The sequence below is a fragment of the Malaclemys terrapin genome, chromosome 1, assembly GCF_027887155.1.
Source record: "Malaclemys terrapin pileata isolate rMalTer1 chromosome 1, rMalTer1.hap1, whole genome shotgun sequence".
Taxonomy (NCBI): domain Eukaryota; kingdom Metazoa; phylum Chordata; order Testudines; family Emydidae; genus Malaclemys; species Malaclemys terrapin.
In genome coordinates, this window is record NC_071505.1 from 246,969,008 (window position 1) to 246,986,705 (window position 17,698).

At 42.2% G+C, this 17,698-nt stretch overlaps 1 long non-coding RNA gene across 1 annotated transcript in view; it reads left to right on the forward strand.

Annotated features, from left to right (window-relative positions):
* Positions 1–10,506: 10,506 nt before the first annotated feature.
* LOC128827699 (uncharacterized) overlaps positions 10,507–17,698 on the forward strand; it is a 55,754-nt gene continuing 48,562 nt past the window's right edge. The window contains exon 1 of the long non-coding RNA XR_008443042.1: positions 10,507–10,542. This is a non-coding gene — a long non-coding RNA (uncharacterized LOC128827699). The remainder of the gene's footprint in view (positions 10,543–17,698) is intronic.

The window sequence follows — 17,698 nt, forward strand, 5'->3', positions numbered from 1 at the left end:
AGCACAGCTTTCTGCGCATATTTGGTACTCTCATCAATTCCAATTGATTTAGTTGACAGTGCGCAGCTTGCCATATTTGTGAGAGGCGTCGATGAAAACTTTGCAGTAACTGAAGAATTGCTCAGCTTGTGAACAATGCGTGGTAGAACAATGGCCAGTGAAATTTTTCACTGCCTCACAGAAGCACTGGAACAATGTGGTCTGTCATGGCACTTATTAGCAGGCTTAAGGACTGACGAGGCCCCAGCAATGATTGGTCAAAAAATTGATTGGTGAGCACTAGTACAAAGAAAGATGGCCGAGCACTACGCTGAGCAACCAATAGTGTTACATTGCATCATTCACCAACAAGCACTGTGCAGTAAATCTTTGAAATCTGACAATGTTTCATGTCAGTTGTTGTGAAATGTGTGAATTACATTTGCTCAAGGCTCTTGCAGCACAGAGAGTTTCATGCTTTCTTGGAGGGAATTGAATCTAAATATGGTGACTTGCTCTTCTTCACTGAGGTGCGCTGGCTAAGCAGGAGTTCTACTTTAAAGAGATTCTTTGAATTGAAAATAGAGGTGAAAAGATTCATGGAAGAAATTAAAATGCTTGTACCACAATTTAAAGATCACAAATGGATGATAAATTTTGCTTTCCTTGTTGACATACATGAGCTGAATATCCTAAATCTGAAGCTGCAAAGTCCAGGCAGCTGGTGACAGCAGTGTATGATAATGTGAGCGCATTCACAACTAAACTAAAATTGTGGAAAAATCAGGTTTCTCAGGGGAATCTCACTCATTTCCCAGCATGCAAGTCACTCGTGGAAGAGCTCGGCTCTGAAATACAGTTCAGTGTTCTGAATACACTACTAAGCTTGACCTGCTTTTGCGAGAATTTGATCAGTGGTTTGCAGATTTCAGAAAGCACAAAGAAAGCTTCAGTATGTTTGCTAATCCATTTTCTGTTGATGTGGAAACAGCACCATGTGATTTACAAATGGAACTCATTGATATGCAGTGCAACACATCTTTAAAGGCTAAATTCAGAGAAACTGAGATGTCACAGAGTTCTTCAGACAGCTACCACCATCTTTCCCAAATCTTTGCAAACCCTTCAGAAAAATCATGTCCTTGTTTGGCAGTACTTACATTTGTGAGAAACTTTTTTCCACAATGAATATAAATAAGTCAAAATACCAAACACAACTATCTGATGCACACCTTGCTGCAATCCTGAAGGTTTCAACTGCTCAGTCACTGAGGCCAAACATCAACAAACTGACAGAAGTGAAGCGTTGCCAGGTGTCTGGAAAACACTAAAAACTCTCTGGCAGGTGAAGAATTGTATACAGTTGTATGACAGTTTTATTATTTCTAAGAAATTCAAAATAAAAAATACAATATAAACATTTTCTTTTCTGAACATCATCTTCAGTGACATTATAGGCCTGCTGGGAAGATTTGAGGACTGGCACTGGCCCTAAGGTAAATTGAGTTTGAGACCCCTGTTTTAGAGTGTCAATCCCCCTCTTGAAAAACATTTCCAGCTGAGATTCAGGAGCCAAAGAGTTTATAGGGAAGTATGTTCCCTGCTACTTTTCCTTCCCTGTTGGAGCTTCTTTTGTTTCCCTTCCATTGATGACTCTGTTTACTGCTTAAGTGCAAATTAAGCAGAATATGCATTCCTTTGTTGGAGACAGACCTGTTGCCAACTTCTGCTGTGGTTTGGAACATGTATTAATAAACAAACAGGGAAATCATATAACTTCACATACAGTATTGCCACACATTTTATCAGGACAATAGTGACCAGCAAATTATGACCTTCCAGATGATACCTCACAAGGCATACTTTGTACAAAAATTACTACAACAGAGTTTAGGGTGAGGATACAGGGGTGCATTCTGTCACACATGGTAATATAGTGGTGATAAAAATATTTTGAGTCCACAAGGGATTATGAAGAGAGCTGGGAAAATATAGTAAAAGTGGACAGTGTTGAAAAGAATGTACACATCAGGAGCATGGTCTTGAACGCCTACTCCTACTGGGTTTTCAAGACACAGCCTTAACCATCATGCCACACAGACTCACTAGATCAGCGGCAATTCACAAACTCAGGTGCGCCAACTTGACCCTGATTGGCTAGTACTGTATATACACTTCCTGCTTCCCTTCTGCCCTTGTCTGTGCAACAAGCTATTGCCTGCTCATTACTATTTGGACACAACTGACCCTACCTTGTTGCCTTGCCTGATTCTGCCTTGGTGTTCTTTCCCCTTGGATTGGCTCTCTTGGTTATTGGACTCCTTGTGTGAACGCTGACCACTGATTGGGACTGCCCTTTGACCCCCGCCTCACTCCTGTGCATTACAAACATCTAAACAAATTCAGGTTTCTTGATATTTGTGAGTCCTTTTAGTCACTTCCATCAGTGTTCATATGAATGAATGTTTGCAGAAATGCTTATGGACAGATATTTAAATAAATAAAAAAAATAAATTAATGGAGATATCCCATTTCCTAGAACTGGAAGGGACCTTGAAAGGTCATCATGTCCAGCCCCCTGCCTTCACTAGCAGGACCAAGTACTGATTTTGCCCCGGATCCCTAAGTGGCCCCCTCAAGGATTGAGCTCACAACCCAGGGTTTAGGAGGCCAATGCTCAAACCACTGAGCTATCCCTCCCCAATGATGAAGACTCATGATATTTTATCTGTGGCTGTATTTGAATTAAAAGTGTTTTATGTGGCCAACCTGAGAGCTCTTAGTAGATCTGAGTCATCTAAACAGGGACTTGAAACAATATTATGCAAGTTAAGTGACCAGTCACACAGTGTGAATGGCAGCTACTGAACAATGCACTTAAGGAACAGCCGCAACAAATAGTTTATTAGTAACATGGGCTGGGAAGTGTTCAAATATCACTCCAAAGACTGAATAACAATCATATAAATTGAAGTCTGTTTGTGGGTAATTCAAAAACAAAAAAGGGGGGACTTCTTGAACCCTTGTCTTTCAGGGCTAGCATAGCACCCTATCCAGTACATTAGCCTATCTCTCTGCTGCATGCTGCAAAAAAAAAAAAGAGGACTCTGATAGCTGGGAGCAAACCCAAGGCAGCCAGTTCACTGAGACTCCAGTAAACAGTCCCAGAAGGTTGGGATGGATGTCATGGTTGACAACATGAAAAGCAGCACAGCGGTCAGGAAGGAAGGAGAATGAGAATCAGATGAGAAGATACAACTTAACGCCCAAGAAGTGGCAGTTTCTGCCCCATGCTGGGTTGTAAGGCAATGGCTGCTGTGCAATTTTACCTTTTAACTGAAAACTATTTTGTTTTTCCCATTTTTTGTTCTGTGTTGAAGAAAGTGAAGGAATCAGACAGTATCATGTAAGTATCAAATGTCTTTATGCCTCAAATTCTTAGGGTTTCAGCTGTATCCAGGCCAATTCCAGAACAAAAAATAGAAATTGCATCCACAGTGTCCATAAAGTCAACAATTATTGTCATGATTTGTATTATTCACTGGGCACCACCTGTGTGCTCAGCACTGTTCAGAATATGCCAAAAAATGTAGTCCCTGAGCTAATGTATATAAAATATGTAGCCCTGGATAAGATGGCTCAGATATTTAAGTATGAAGTGTACAGTTATTAAGCACATGATAATATCTATGAGTGGAGATGCTGATGGCAATAGAAGTTTTACTGGATTAAGGATTATAAAACTCTAAGAAGGGAGAGAAATTATTTGGCAAAAGGGGTTTAACCAGATGTAAGTGTATGAAATGAAGGAAATTTAAGATGACTATCAGAAGAAATTTCCTAAGATTGAGAAACTGTGGAAGAAGCTTCCAAAGGAAAGGTGGATTGTGAACCCCACACCAATATAGAAAGGATTAGGGAGCTGCTTTGAGCTGGAGAGGTCCAACCTCTCTACCCCTGCAAACCATGCCAAGGCTGGAGGAGGAGTTAAAAGGAGGGAAACTCCACTTGGAGGCAGTGGTCCAGCTCCCAGAGAGCATTCTGAAAGCCAGCAGAGCCCCTGCCTGCTCAAAAGAAGGACACAGATGGACTCTGGGTTGGACTATGATTGTTCCATGGCTCTCTGATAAAATGAGGGGCCAATATACTAACTGAATCTGCCTAAAGGTTTTTTTTTCCTTTATGCTTTTACTTAACCTCATTTGCTGACAGTAGACTGTTTTGTTAGTTTCACTGGGACCCTGAGAGGGGAAGAAACACTCAGAAGCCCTTGGCTGGAGGATAGAATGCTGGCCCCATTAGACTGATATTCCACAGCACCTGCAGGAATGGGGCCATTGGACCCACGAGCTTGTGCTCAACATAGCTCCTAATGGGGGTGCTCTGCCAAGGACATGGGCCCTAGACAAAATTTTAAAAATTAGAAGGGATAAAGCACTAGGTGCTGAAATCACGCATGTATGAATCATTGATGTAGAAGCATGCCAGATGAAACTCTCCATAGAAAGAGTTAAAGTTGCCTCCTGACAAAAATTGCACGCAGAGTGTCATTAAGGTGATTGTGAGGTTTAAAAAGCACTTTCCTTTATTGGGATGGGGAGTCACAACTTTTCTGAGGTTCTTTTATGTTGCAGAAGAGCTGCACAAAAGGAGAATTAATGCCCAGACTACCTTTCAAGACCATGTGATCCTAGATGGGTAGTATTGCAATAAAGGAGTTTCCTGGGTGAAAAGCCAAGACCCGGAAAAGAAAACCGAGTCTAAGAGAGACAGACACCAACAGCTGTTTCTTGATGACTGGGGAGTGGTGTCTTTGCTGGGTTTTTACAAAAGGAAGTTGCCTGTGTGCATTCAAGTCCCTCTCCATTCAATTAAATGGGACTCGGACATTCTCTAAATAAAATATACTAGGAGATCCCTTGACTGTGCCACCAATGTCCGATTCAACAGGAAACTAACCTTCAGGACTCCAAACACTGCTACCAGTTGGCAAAGGGACACTGGGTCATCAGAGAAGGATCAAGTTACGAAAGAGAAATTGGGAGCAAGTATTCCAGCTGAACTGAGATGGAACAAATAGCTTGTGGAAATCAAAGCAGGCTGGGAGCATTAAAACCAGGCTTATAGGAAGGAAAACATACACAGGTCTTTTCTCGGGTCTCAGAAAGGATTGGGAGATGAGCTGAAAGCAGAGATCAAATCCAGTCAGTTGGAAATAAACACTTTATTGAATGAGAAGCTACAAAGTGTCTGAAGAAGAGGTTTAGATTTCCCTGTCAAAATGCTTCAAGAGTTTCTGGATGAATCATCTTTAGAGATGAGAAGGTAGTTCACTTTCATGTCCACATAATCTCTGCTGAAACTGCCAACAAGAGCCATTTCTGGGGTGGACACCTGTCTATTAAGAGCTGGATGAAGGCTACCAATTTGTTACACTGGGTTGCTAAATAACCATTAGATTATCATCACTTTCAGACCAATGGAATTCCCCCAAAGACAGCAGTAAGTAGGAGGATGAGGCTGGGCATGCTTCGTTGATAAATATAAAAAAGTTTGCAATCTTCATGCTGGTTCACAGTTTGTTCTTATGTACTTTTGCAATTCAGAAGTTCTGTATTGGCATGCTTTCATGCATTTTTTGCTTTGTTAATGCTGCAATTAGTATTGTTACTTTATTTCATTCCTCTTGTAGTTCTAGAGCAATACAATTCTTGTCCTAAAAGGGAAAAAAAATTATTTCATTCTTAAAGGCACAGGTATGAAGTGGAAACTTGGAGAGTATAAAATATTTAGTAGTATTATGATTAGTTATGTATACAACACTGTAAATATGCATTGCTTTCTATGTACACATTAAACAGATAAAGCTCTGACATGCATAATTTAAAATAAATAAAGGAGTATAGATTATATTAATTTATTTCACTTTGATTGTACATGTCTAAACTAAGGTCTAGCTGCTTTTACAATTTTTTGCTCTTGTTAGTATTACTTTTTATGTCTGATTTTTTTCCCCCTGTCTTTCTTTGGAGATATGTAGCAGAGAATAAGAAATGACTCAAATGTTCTAATTTGGACAGGAATTCAGTTTTTTTACTACAGACTCACAAATGATAGTATTAATCTGGAAAAGTTTGTGTAAATAATACATTGTAGCTTGTTTTTTTATTAAAAAGTGGAGTCAATCCAATAATATTGAATTATGAATGAATACAACATATAAATGTGTAACTGTGCTATGAATGGCATAATGAGTTGCTCCATTGTTTCCTGAGCTAGAAGCACAAATAGACAGTTTTCAAAAGCTGGGCTCTTTCTTAGACAAAAATCCCACTGAAGAGCAATTGTGAACTCTATGGGACTTTTGCCTGAGTAAAGTCTTTAGGAGTGGGCTTAGCAGGCGTATAAAATCAGATGCCACAGACAGTGATGGGTCATTAATAGTAGAAGACAATCTGTTTATGTAAATAAAGTTAATAGTTTCTACACAGTAACTTATCAGATACACTTGTCACAACCCCAAAAGCCATTTGTTTCCAGGAATGTATGGCGAGTGCATAAAATAAGAAAACTGTCACATATGTTATAGGCCACTATGGCTAGCAGATCCTCTGACATACAGGAGAACCATTAGCATCATATTTCCTAGTAGTATTTTATTAGCCCTTTGGCAATTCACAGGCACTGCTTTGATGTTTGGAATGTAATGCATAAAAGAGAAAGTGCTCTTGCCCAGAAACTGTTTTTAATCTCTCTCCTCTTGCTCTCCCAGCCACTGCAGTATGTGAAGGAGCTGAGAGTAATGTGATAACTACAGTTTCTCCCCATGGGCCAGATTCTAAATCTAACCCTAATAACTATACATATAGTGCTTTGTACAGCAATTAATCCAAAAGGACATTCAGGGCTATGTACTTTCAGTTGCATAGCACTCCCTTTACACTACCCATATGGTCTATTATTCTCTGGGATCCTAGCAGAGTGTGCCAAGAGTGTATAGTTTCTTTAAGGCTTAAAGAAGGTACTCTAAGAATTATGAAATGATCTCATTGGTCCTCTGATCACCGAATCCTTGGTCTTCCTTATTACAAGTAGAATGCAATACTTTTGCTTTATTTTATTACTTATTTTACTTTGACTACAACTGACTTTTTTCAGTATAATGCAAATGTATGGAAATGTCCAAATCTCTACTCTACATAAATTCAACAAAGACAACCATGCCACCCTCACACCAAGCAGATCTTACAACAAAATCATATTTGTCTGATTTTTTTAATAACTATTGTTACCTATAGCACCTGAGATCACTGTAGCAAACTGGCATATCTCCCTCTTCACTCCCCCACCTCCTTCATTCCCTCCCTATGACTAGAGGGGTGTTAGCTGGCCACTTTACCTTGACTAGTCCCTTGAAATCTTTAATACTTTTGCTTATCAATCTGTTCCACACTGTTTTTAGTAGTGGCACTCTCAGTAAGTTTCCCACACCTAAAGAAGAGCTCTGTATAAGCTTGAAAACTTGTCTCTCTCACCAACAGAAGTTGGTCCAGTAAAAGATATTACCTCACCCCTCCCCGGTCTCTAACATCCTGAGCCCAATACCGCTACTCCAACACGAAATTTCAAGTTGACAGTGACCCTTTAACAAAACGCTAATGGTTCAAATTATCCAATTTTACATAAACTGAATGTTTAAAACCAAGTAGGGAATCTTAAACTAATGCTAGATTCCTCAGAGCTTACAAAAGGAGGCTTTTACTTTACAGAAAATGTGTACACTGCTGATGTAGCTGATGGAGGATGATTAAAACTATGTAGAAAAATCATGGATTAATTTCTGTGACATGGAATAAATGGCCTTTATCAAATCCAATATCACAAAGGCAATGTATGTGCATTATATCTGTACAGTGTAAAACAGTATATATATTTGGTAAAGTTATAGCACTGGAGAATAATCTTTTATGGTCACATTGCACAAATTAAGTAGTGAATGTAGGAAATTTGTATTCCTATATTTTAGTCTGTTCACCCATTGGCCCAGAGTCATCTTAAACAAGTTACAGTGCTAGAGAATATATATGACTATGTAATGGTGAAATGCAGAACATTTTCACCTGTGTAGGTTGGAGTTACACTCTGGTTTGGGTCACTTTTAGTGAGTAGTTTTTATTAGCTCAATCTAGTTCCTGCTGCCTCTCTTTTTATTGCAGTCAAGTCTGTTCTCATCACTGAAATAAGCAGTTAAGTTATCCATATGACTACCAGGCTGTATAACAAAGCTTACAGACACATGATGGTGCTTAAGCTAATGACAATGCCTGTAAAATGGCCTATAGCCATATTTTATTATATGTGGTGTCTTTTTCCATTTACTCGAGAACTTTTGCTTTTCTTATTAATGGCAATTTCCTATAGAATTATACAACATCTGACACAAGCAATCACGATTAATAAAGTAAAAAATGGAAGCTGTATTATTTTTCTTTAAACAAATGATTAGGTAACTGAAGTTTTTAAAGATAAAATTAAGCATAAAATTAACTAGTGATGAATTACTCTAAGTGAAAGGCAGTGCAAAAGAAACATTCTGATCAACAAGACCAAAGTTTATTTCTGCTAGGACTCTGAATAATCTGTGTGGGGATGGTAATTTAGATGTCATTTCTGGGTAAGGATTTTATGCCCATAACAATTTGGTCTCCACCAAGGGTACCTTTCTGCAGCTCTTGTCATATAGGACCTGTAAAGTAGCCTCTCTAGTCTTTTATTGCCTACATCCCAAAACATACAAAGGGGAGAAAAAAGTTCATCTCCTGATTCCCTTCTGTCTGTGGCTTTCCTGGCATGGATTTATGTGCACGTGACAAATACATAGTGACCCATGGTTTCTAAAGTTCTTTAGGAAGAAAGGTGCTATGTTAGTGTCAGATTCCTATTTCATGAAGATTAAAGTATCCCATCTTAAAGCATGTAGAAAATGTCTGTTTACTATAAATAAGGTTTTACAAACTCAGTTAAGCAACTCTAGTTGCATATGGAAAAGCATTGTTCTTTCTTTCAAAATTATTAGAACACATTTGATTGATCAGGATGAGACTTGATCATGTTATTCATTTTAATTAAATTATAGATGAATTGCATCCTTTTTTTCTATCCACTAATTCATGAACTGATTGTGATTTGTCATTTATAAATATTTGAAGAGTTTAGACAAAGTATTTTCACCTGACTGGTTATTCATAAACTGCTGTGTAACTGGTCACTTGAGTTAGATGGTATGATTTCTATTTCCTGATTATATGACTGAAATAGTTACAAACAGGGGAATAACTAATCACTGTGGGCAGCATACTTTTGTTTGTGCACAAATACTTTTCTTCATGCGTGATTATATGTATACATATAACAAAAAATGCTTGAGGGAAATGCTTACAAACAGGGATCAAAAAGAGGCATGGAACTGCTTGAACCAAACAGCTGTTTCAAATTTAAATACACGTTAAACACTTTTGAGTATTCTTGCCAACTCTTATTTGGGATGGGAAATTGCTGTAAATGTATAAAATGTAAACAATGCTCCAACTCAAATTAAGAAGTTTTGAGACAAATATACTTTCCTTCTACACTACAAATAGGTTGTACGTTTTTATTTAGTACATGAATTTTTCTATTTGTTAGTTATCAGTGGGTGTTCTGATATAAAGGCCTGAGAATGACAACATGTAAGTGTGCCCATCCAGATGTTTGTGTGCCCCTATTCTCCCTACATGTTTCTGATTAGATTTGGAAAAAACAGGTACATACTAGCTGATAAATAGCCTTTACATTGTAATACTTGTCACCTTTTCTTTTAATCATTTTATTGACAGAATTCCTAATAATTTTATAGAGCTCTAACAAGAACTACGTTTTGTATTAAACGTCAGAGATTTTAAAACAATTAATTTGTGTTGATGTATTCTGCTGAAAAGGCAATAGAACAGAATTACACAATGATTGTTACCCAACATACATGGGGAAAAAACATCTCCAGCACTGCTCCAGATCCCCACTGAAGTGTCAGTATTTCAATGGAATACCAACACTTTAAATATCACTTCAGAGTACTGCTACAAAGAAACTGAGATAGCAATCCATAATGAAAACATTAAATCAGTGTCATTTTTCACACAATCTCAACACTGTTGATGTGAAAATCTTCCCCGCTGCAGCTCCTAGCTGTTTTAAACTTTTCCTGATTTCATTTGAAAACCTATCCTTTCTTCTTAGTTTATATTTAGGCTTGGAAGCTTGTGATACATTAAGGGGGAGAGTAGCTCTCTTTGATGGACGCCCAGCCAGCCACTTAGCTGTAAAATCCCTCTTGGTCTGTTCTATGCTTGCTTTACCTGTAAAGGGTTAACAAGCCCACAGGTAAAAGAAAAGGAGTGGGCACCTGACCAAAAGAGCCAATGGGAAGGTAAAACTTTTTAAAATTGGGAAAGAAACTTTCCCTTTGTCTGTTGTTCTCCGGAGAAAGAGACACGGAGCAGCAATGCTGTGTAAGGCTTGAACCAGGTATGAAATTTCATCTTCCATACCTAGAAGAAATTATTTGGCTAGGGAATGTTTAGTTAGATACAATCAGATTTCTTTTTTTATTTTGGCTTCTGGCTCTCCTCTGTGCTAACCCCTGATGCTTTTGTTTGCTTGTAACCTTTAAGCTGAACCCCCAAGAAAGCTATTTTGGGTGCTTAATTTTTGTAATTGTTTATTTTAAGATCTAGCAAAAAGCCTAAGTTCCAGATGTATTTTCCCCTTTTTGTTTTTAATAAAATTTACCTTTTTTAAGAACAGGATTGGATTTTTGGTGTCCTCAGAGGTTTGTGCATGTTGTTTGATTAGCTGATAGCCACAGCTAATTTCCTTTGTTTTCTTTCCCAGCTCTTCCCCCAAGTGGGGGTGAAAGGGCTTGAGGATACCGCACAGGGAGGAATTCCCAAGTGCTCCTTCCTGGGTTCAAAGGTTTTTTTTTTTTTGTATTTGGATGGTGGTAGCGTTTACCAAGCCAAGGTCAGAGAGAAGCTGTAACCTTGGGAGTTTAATACAAGCCTGGAGTGGCAAGTATTAATTTTTAAAATCCTTGCGGGCCCCCACTTCCTTCACTCGGAGTGACAGAGTGGGAATTCAGCCTTGACAGAAGCATTAGCTTTTTAACCATAAATGTTGATTTCACTGTACATACACAAACCAACAAAAGTATGTCCATTGATGATAATCAAAATGTACAGATCAGAAAAGAAAGAAAAGTTCTATAGGAACACTTATTGGAGTTTCCTTTAACGAATCCAGCCTGCAAAAGTTTAGGTACAGGCTTAGTTTTAAGCAATCTAGGCAGTGTGGCCTAGTGTGTAGCGTACTGGACTAGGACTCAACAGATGTGGGTTCTGTGCTTGGCTGTGTCACTACTCTGCTGGTTGACAGTAGGCAAGTCACTTCCCCTTTGAGGACTTCAGCTTCTCCATCTGTAAAAGAGGGATACTTATATTTACTTAGGGTTACCATATTTCAGCAAGAAAAAAAGAGGACGGGAGGAGCCCCGCCCTAGCCCCGCCCCTGCCCCTCCCACTTCCCGCCCCCCCATAACCTCCAACCCTCCCCCCGTTCCTTGTCCCCTGACTGCCCCCTCCTGGGACCCCTGCCCCTAACTGCCCCCCAGGATTCCACTCCCTATCTAAGCCTCCCTGCCTCTTGTCCCCTGACTGCCCCAACCCTTATCCACACCCCCACCCCCAGACAGACCCCTGGGACTCCCACGCCCCATCCAACCACTCCCCACCCCCTGACAGCCCCCCCCCCCGAACTCCCAACCCATCTAAACCCCTCTGCTCCCTGTCCCCTGACTGCTCCGATCCATCTCCCCACCCCTGCCACCTGACAGCCCCCCCCCAGAACTCCCAAACACTCCCCCCCTGCTCCTTGTCCCCTGACTGCCCCCTCCTGGGACCCCTGCTCCTAACTGCCCCCCAGGACTCCACTCCCTATCTAAGCCTCCCTGCCTCTTGTCCCCTGACTGCCCCAACCCTTATCCACACCCCCACCCCCAGACAGACCCCTGGGACTCCCACGCCCCATCCAACCACTCCCCACTCCCTCCCCAGAACTCCCAACCCATCTAAACCCCTCTGCTCCCTGTCCCCTGACTGCTCCGATCCATCTCCCCACCCCTGCCACCTGACAGGCCCCCCCAGAACTCCCAAACACTCCCCCCCTGCTCCTTGTCCCCTGACTGCCCCCTCCTGGGACCCCTGCCCCTAACTGCCCCCCAGGACTCCACTCCCTATCTAAGCCTCCCTGCCTCTTGTCCCCTGACTGCCCCAACCCTTATCCACACCCCCACCCCCAGACAGACCCCTGGGACTCCCACGCCCCATCCAACCACTCCCCACCCCCTCCCCAGAACTCCCAACCCATCTAAACCCCTCTGCTCCCTGTCCCCTGACTGCTCCGATCCATCTCCCCACCCCTGCCACCTGACAGCCCCCCCCAGAACTCCCAAACACCCCCCCCTGCTCCTTGTCCCCTGACTGCCCCCTCCTGGGACCCCTGCTCCTAACTGCCCTCCAGAACCCCACCCCCTACCTAAGACTCTCTGTTCCTTGTCCCCTAACTGCCCCCTCCTAAGACCCCCCCCCAACTGCCCCCCAGGACCCTACCCCCTACCTGTACCCTGACTGCCCAAAACTTTCTCCACTCCCCCCAAAAAGCCCCCCCCGTTTCTTGACTGCCCCCTCCAGAACCTTCCTGCCCCCGGTCCCCCTTACCCTGCTGCTCAGAACAGAGTGTTGGGCTCTGTGCAGCCGAGCCGGACACGTGGCTGAGCTCCCCAGCACAACAAAACCCGGTCTGGCCCTGCACAACAAAACCCGGTCTGGCCCTGCACAGTGCTGCTGGACTGGGCTGCAAGGGAGCTGCCGGCTCAGAATGCAGGGCGGATCCGGCTCCTCTACAGCTGCTCCTGAGTCCAGCCCGGGACTTCCCTGCAGCCCTCCCAGCCGCTCGCTCTGCTAATCCCGGACATTGTGAGTGCTTTACAAATTCCCCCCGGACGCTATTTTTAGCACACAAAAGGAGGACATGTCCGGGTAAATCCGGACGAATGGTAACCCTACATTTACTTCCTTTGTAAAACACTCTGAGATCTACTGATGAAAACCATTATAAAAACTAGGTATTATTTTATTAAGTTATATGGGGACACGTGTGCTTTGACCTTTGGCTTGTGTGCAAGTCTTTGCACAATGGGGGCCTGTAATTGCACCTCTCACCTCCAGATTGCCTCTTAGTGCAGTATTGCCAAGGTTCTCTTAGTCTAGTGCCTACTTCAGTTCTGATGCCACAACAATCCATTGTTGTCAGCTCATCAGGACAAGGTCAGTCAAGCCTAGTGGTCAGGGTCAGAGCCATAGTCAGAAGCCAAAGCTGAGGCTTTTCAAACCAGAAAGCAGAAACCACATACCAGAGCTGAGGGTCAAGCTGGAGTCCATAATTGGGGGCCAGAGCCAAGGGTCAAACCACAGATCAGGAACTGGATCAAGGAGGGGTTGTGACATTATTTGATTAAACTATGACCATTTAGATCATTGTTGCTACTACAGTTATATAATTGCAGTAAATCTTGTACAAAATGTGGCATGTAAGATGTCTATGGAACGGTTATGATTCGCTGAATATGATTATACTATTTGTATGCACGTATCATTTTTGTAGCCAAAGTTAGGAATATGAACTATGTATCTCTATTTCTAAGGTGTTTGTTTCTGGGTAGCACCAACAAGGTGTTTAGTCAGCACATTGTAAAGGAACTATTCAAGTAGAATGGCCCATTAAAGAACACTCAACTTACAATGGAAGATGCCTATCTGCTTAGTTATAGCAGGAAAGTCAATTAAGAGTAAAGTCATGCATGGACATGTGACTTGCCCATCTGACTCCAAACTCCATCTTTTACCTGTAATTTTCAACGGTAAGAACAATGGGATTCGCTTCCCTTGAGAGAAGCTATAAAAGGCACTGGAAATATCTCAGTTTTGCCTCCTTCGTGCTCAAACCTATGGACTTATACTAATGGGAGCATTCTAACCAAGGGACTGAGGACTTCCAATGATTTGGAAGCAACCAGAGACTTGACTTAAGCCAGCAGTTTATTCCATCACTTTGAATAACTGTATGTATTTGATTCCTTTAACCAATTTTAATTCTGAACTCTCTTTCTTTCTTTTTATAAATAAACCTTTAGATTTTAGATACTAAGGGATTGGCAACAGCATGATTTCTGGGTAAAATCTGAGTTATATATTGAGCTGGTCCTTTGGGATCAGAAGAACCTTTTATCTGATTAAATTGTTTTTTAAAGAACCACTCATCTTGAAGTCTAGTGTTTTTGGTGGTGATTCAAGGACTGGAATACGTAAGGAAACTGCTTTTCTGACTTTTTGTTAGCCAGTGTGGTGAAACAGAAGTTTACTTTGGTTGCTGGTTTGTTATCTCATGGGTGAAAAACCACCAGTTTTGAGGTGTGTCTACCCTATTTTTCCGCAGTTTGTTCTGAATTTGGTATTCAGTTGTGACCCACTGAGGCACAGTTACAGGGATACAGGGCAGAGATGAGACTAGGGGTAAGACAGGCGTATGCACAACAGTAAGCATAAGAACTGAGAAGCCAGAAAACCACTGCTGCTGGCTTAAGAGCCAGCCTGCTGGACTCTGCAGCCAATCAGATTGCGTGGCTAAGCAGTCAGCCTGCTGCAGGCCAGCTGTACTGATGAGATTACCTAGAGATTAGCTCTGCCGCAGGGCCTGATTCCTGGCAGGCATTGTATGTGACCTAGCCCTCCAGCCAAGTCACTGCTGCTTAGTCCATTCCCCTTCAGGGGTTATCAGAAAACCTCCAGAAAAATAGGAAATTCAAAATCTAATTGCCTTCAACCCCATCTCCGAGCCTCTGTCTGGCACTTGCCATTCTTCTTGTCTTTTATTTTTGACACCTGTGCTTTACCTCTTGGCTGGGGGAGAGGTAGGGAACCCAGGCCTGCCCTCTCCTCTGGGTCCAGCCCAGGGACCCTGTTTAGGCAACTAAGGACCATTCCTTCAGTCCCTCCTCCATTTTCCCTGGGCTGCTTCTACCTTTATCTTGGTCATTGGTCTCGTCACAAAGTCTGCTAACTCTGAAACTCCCGCCTTGACTTTGTAGTTCCTCACGGCTTCTCCTGGGTCAGTTACAGCCAAATTTCCTAAAAGCCAGTCACAGCTCTTCCCTGCAGCAACTGGATTATATTGCTAGCCATTTTCTCTGCCCCTTGCCTCAGTACCACTCTCCTTTAAACAGGACTGTCTCCTCAGTTCTCTCTCTGGGACTGAGTTTATACCTCAGACAGCATTTCTGCCTTGGAGTGGTCAATATTTCCCTACTTTTAAGAGGAGTTTTCCCTCAGCCCTCTTTCTGGGACTGAGGTTGTATCTTAGACCAGTTGTCCTTGAGAAACCAGTATTTCTGTGCTGTGAACAGGTGCTACTGCCCTTGACAGCAGACTAGCCTGTCACAGGCCTAGAGTCTAGAAATATTACTATATGTTGTTTCAAAGGTTTCTGATAGAATCTTATTTTAGGCCAAACCCTGCTAGCCCTACTCATGCATCTAGCCCTATTGAAGTCAATATGTAAAATAAGGTTTGGAATTAACTAAAATGAAAAATCTTGGCTGAGATAAAATCAAAACTGGAGTTTGAAGGGAATAAACTGAATACAGGTTGTTACAAAAAGATAATTACCTAATCAGAAGGAACACCCAGAGAATATAAGATTGGCCATACTGGGTCAGACCAATGGTCCATCTAGCTCAGTATCCTGTCTTTTGACATTTTTGTTGCCTTTCTCTGAACCTCTTTCAATCATAATTCATCTTTTTTGAGATGGGATGATCAGAACTGCATGCAGTATTCAAGGTATGGGTATACCATGGATTTATATAGTGCCATTATGATATTTTCTGTCTTATTATCTATCCTAATGGTTCCGATCATTCTTTTAGATTTTTTGAAAGCTGCTGCATATTGCGGGGATGGTGTGAGAGAATTATCCACAATGACTTCAAAATCTCTTTCTTCGGTGATAACAGCTAATTTAAACCCCATCATTTTGTATGCATAGTTGCGATTATGTTTTCCAATGTGCACTAATTTGCATTTATCAACATTGAATTTCATCTGCCATTTTGTTGCCCGGTCACCCAGTTTTGTGAGATATCTTTGTAATTCTTTGCAGTCTGCTTTGGATTTTACTATCCTGAGTAACTTGTATCACCTGCAAATTTTGCCACTTCACTGTTTACCCTCTTTTCCAGATCAATTATGAATATGTTGAACAGCACTGGTCCCAGTATAGATCCCTGGAGGACACCTCTGTTTACCTCTCTTCATTCTAAAAACTGAACATTTATTCCTACCCATTGTTTCCTGTCTTTGAACCAGTTACTGATCCATGAAACGACCTTCCCTCTTATCCTATGACTGCTTACTTTGCTTAAGAAGCTTTGGTGAGAGACCTTGTCAACAGGGCCGGCTCCAGGCACCAGCTTAACAAGCAGGTGCTTGGGGTGGCCAAAGGAGAGGAGTGGCACCTGCGGCAATTCGGGGGTGGCAGGTCCCTCACTCCCTCTAGGAGCGAAGGACCTGCAGAAATGCTGGAGCCGGCCCTCCTTGTCAAAGGCTTTCTGAAAGTCCAATTACACTATATGTTCTGTGTAACCCATGTGCCTAATCGGGAGATCTCTCTTTACGAGACCCATTGGGGGTGGGGGATAGGAGTGAGTTGTGTCTGGGTCATTGTTGCTAGGCAGATTTAGCACAGATGAGGCAAGCATACGGGCAAGCAGTCAGGGCAGCTGCTTTACTAAGGGCAGGGCCGGCTCCAGGCACCAGACCAGCAAGCAGGTGCTTGGGGCGACCAAGAGGAAGGGGCGGCACGTTGGGCTGTTCGGTGGAAATTCGGCGGCGGGTCCCTCTCGGAGGGAAGCACCTGCTGCCAAATTCCTGCTGAAGAAGAAAGCGGCGCGGTGGAGCTGCCAGTGGAGTGCCGCCGATCGCAATTGCGATCACGGCTTTTTCCCCCCCCCCCCCACCGCTTGGGGCGGCAAAAACCCTGGAGCCGGTCCTGACTAAGGGCCACATGTCCTGTGTGAATTGGGAGAAGCTGAGCCCAGGAGCAGGAAGCAGGCTGTTGTCCCTAACTCTGAAGCATTTTGCAGCAGGGTTTTCTTTAAATCTATATATTTTTAACTGAGTGGTTGGTTAATCAGTTAGCTGTCTGGCTAACAGTGATTTCAGCAGAGGAAAAGTCTGCATGGATTCCAACTGAAGATTCCTACAAGCTAGTGATGGGAAGATGTTGTTTTAGATTCAGCAGACTGTACAGATTTGGTGATCAAAGACACTAACTGAGATTTAGGTGAACTAAACCTAAAGTTTTTGGGAACTCTCAGTTTCTTATCACTGTGTTTATGTGGGGACTGAACTGTTCAGATTTTAATTTTTCTTTATTTATGTTTATGTATAACTAGGGTGAACAGATGTCCAAATTTTGTAGGGACAGTCTTGATTTTTGGGTCTTTTTCTTATATAGGCTCCTATTACCCCCCCCCCCCACTCCCAGTCCTGATTTTTCACACTTGCTATCT